The sequence below is a fragment of the Pundamilia nyererei genome, unplaced genomic scaffold (genome assembly GCF_000239375.1).
Source record: "Pundamilia nyererei isolate P.nyererei 1_Seehausen unplaced genomic scaffold, PunNye1.0 scaffold00470, whole genome shotgun sequence".
NCBI classification, from domain to species: Eukaryota; Metazoa; Chordata; class Actinopteri; order Cichliformes; family Cichlidae; genus Pundamilia; species Pundamilia nyererei.
Window position 1 is genome coordinate 115,640 of NW_005187871.1, and position 3,115 is coordinate 118,754.

Sequence of the window (3,115 nt, forward strand, 5' to 3'; positions counted from 1 at the left end):
GAAGTTGCTGGAAACTGGATATGTGTACATTTGTTTTGCCAAGGAGTCAAGGGCGGTCTGCTGCGTTTAGGACACGCCCCAGTTTTACACAGTCTTTACTCTCTGTGCGACGGTGATCACTCTTTTTTTTGTCTGTTTTTTTCTTTGATTGTTGGGGGGGGGGGTTTGCCGTTTTTGTACAGTGGAAATTTAAAATCACTCCATACATCAGTTACATCTAACTATAAAAACTGTGCTGATCTATTGTATGTCTAACGTCTCACTGTAGCGGACTGTGTTACTCATCCTTTGGTCGAACTCGCAGCGCGCACACTGTAAGGTTCACGGAGACGTGGGCTGGAAAGCTGCATCAGCTGTCTCAGCGGGGTTTAGCGCTGAAGCTGCACACACTGTTTATCTCGCCTTAGATCACACGCTAGAGGCAGGGCGTGGAGCTGTTTGTTTACTGAGGATTCCAACCACAAAAACATATTGCAGTCTATGCTGTTAACCTCAACCATCTCTGCTCGCCTGCTCATCATCACTACCCCGGCATATCCTCCTGCACACCGCAGCACTGCCCTGATCTCTCTCCCCTGTTTGAGTAGCCTAGAGGAAGTGAGATCATCCATGAAGTGTTTATATTGTTTATTAGTGTTTATTATATATTAATTTTGCTTTTGTTTTTTGAGGGTTTCTATTATTCTACTATAGATGATTTGGTTTCAACCTGTGCATTTCTGTAAATGTGAAATGACTGACTGCCCTCTAGTGTCCGTCAGCGGTCACTGCAGGTTTAATTCTTACTCACAATGATCGAAATGTTTAACTAACACTGCGCAAGATGAACTAACCTGTAATAAACTGTCTTCAGCAGCAGTTTTACAACCAGGAAACTCAAAAGCTGTCGAAATGCCTCTGAGACTCTGCACGTTGATGCATTCAGGGACATCAAGGGAAAAGCGCTCATTCTAACCCAGGATACACGAAGACGTCAGAGGACGCTTGCTTTCTAAGTGCTCACGTTTAAAAGGCTTCATTTAACAACAAGCTGTTCCACATGTGTGCGGGTAGAGAAAGACTGAAAAGTTGTCGAATCGAAGAATGACATGAACTCACCTGATCACCGTCTTTGGCTTCCTGAGGTAAAACTGCCCCCCTTTGCATTCATGTGTGCGGACGACCGTCACGTCCATGAGGGAGAAAAGGAATGAAAAGCAAAACACTGCGTTTAAATCCTCCCAGTGTCACAATTCTCGCTGAGTGACAGCAGGGCTTTCACTGGTTTCGATCAGGTGGCACTTTGAATGAAGCACAGCAGCGCATGTCCGTCACTTTTCTTCCGCATCGCTTTTTTTCAAGTTAACTTTATTAACACACTGACATGTTCAACTAGTTAAATCCCAAAAGGGCACCCTGTAGTTTGCGTGTAACAGTGCACCAGCGAGTAAAAAAAAACAAAAAAACTCTCCATGTGCGTGAAATACACACTAGCGTTAAGAATTTGCTCAACAACACAGACAAATTTCCATTTACACAAGAAAGATATAAAGATATATAAAGTCTACTCTCACAGCTATCACTTCTGTGTTGTTTGTGTAGCAAAGCTGCATTTCTGTGCATGAGAAGTTAATCAAATAACTAAAAGTTTAAATTTTGTTATATGGTGCAAATCATATACAGGCCAGAATAACAGCTTACATAAATGTCCTACATTTTACATGTTGAGGTTGGTTCATTCAGGTCATGATAATTTCCTCAAAGACTAAGCGACAAACACTAAAACAAATTTCATGAAGGTTTAAAACGAATAATATTCAGGTGCCCACAGCTTTGACATGTTTCATTCTTTCCTGTTCATCGCTTTAATAAACTCTGTGATTCATATTTCAGCTTCAAACCTGAAACTTACAGGACTTTCCTTTTTTCTTTCTGTCTTTTTTTTCGTAGAACTGCTTCAGAGAAACCACAGGGCCTCTAAACTGCGCTGCCGAGAGGAAGGAGGAGGGTTCAAGTGCTTCTGTGAAACAAGAAGATCTCAGATCTGTGTGGCACGATGGGACAAACACGTCTTCTGTGGCCGCTCTGTAAGTACCACATGCTGCCTGTAAATCTTATTGCGTGACTTGAAGCTGTTCTGCTGAGAGTGGCAGCGAGACACTACTCAATAACTGTGATAATGACCTCGAGATAAATGGGCAAGAGACGAGACTACAAAGAGGAAGATGCAACTTTTAGGATGGTGTAAGAAGGTTTAAGTAGAAGTGTGCACATCAGCTCTTTTTATCCAGCTGCTTTACATCTGTAACAGGAGGTTATAACATTTTACTTTTTAAACGCCATTAAAAATGTGATTTTGCACATAAACCACTGCAGTTTGAAACTGTATCCTCACCTCCTCCTACACGGCACATCCTGTTTAAAGAAGTCGTTTTGAGTTCGTCGCTTGGAAATTAATTTGTGGTCACCGTTCTGCTGCTCCTATAAACAGATGTTGGTATCTGTTGTGCTTCGTTTTCAGGCCTGATGTCGCTGCTCTGCTGCACAACTAACCAAGGTGAGGGACAACCTGCTTTATTACCAACTAACATTTTTTATAAAAAATAAAAGAGTGTAAAAACAACTTGGAACTGTGATGAAAGTGACAAAAGTAGAGACAGAATAGAAACTGGTTAGGCTCAGATGGACCAGCTGAGTCAGAGCAGCTTTAATGCACGGTTGGTGAAGTGAAACTCTGTGTGGTAAAATTCAGTCAAACATTTAATAAAACGTCTTGATTCAGTTTAATATTTGAATAAAAATCCCGCTGATTGTATTTTTAATGACATTATAAAAGCTCAGCCTTCTGGTTTCAGATAGTGTCAGCTAGATACCAAGACGTGAGCAGAAGCAGCTCCTGACACGGAAGTCGATACATTTCTTGTCAACGATATTACTATAAGAGTCCAGTGAACAAGCTCCATGCACCTTTGAGGCCTTATTAGTAAAAAAAAAAAAAAGAGGGTGAATGTAAAAAGGTTAGTATCTTCATGTTGTCTTCAGACTGACCTGTAAATCTTAGTTAAAGTGATCGGATGTGCTTTTAACATAGACTGAGAGAAAATCCAGTCACATACATGTTCAGCTCTCACCAGAC

General features: G+C 41.3%; 1 long non-coding RNA gene across 1 annotated transcript in view; it reads right to left on the reverse strand.

Annotated features, from left to right (window-relative positions):
- Window positions 1-1,287, reverse strand: part of LOC102202763 (uncharacterized) — a 9,991-nt gene extending 8,704 nt beyond the window's left edge. Inside the window, exon 1 of the long non-coding RNA XR_312355.1 lies at window positions 1,099-1,287. This is a non-coding gene — a long non-coding RNA (uncharacterized LOC102202763). The remainder of the gene's footprint in view (window positions 1-1,098) is intronic.
- Between the last annotated feature and the right edge of the window lie 1,828 nt (window positions 1,288-3,115).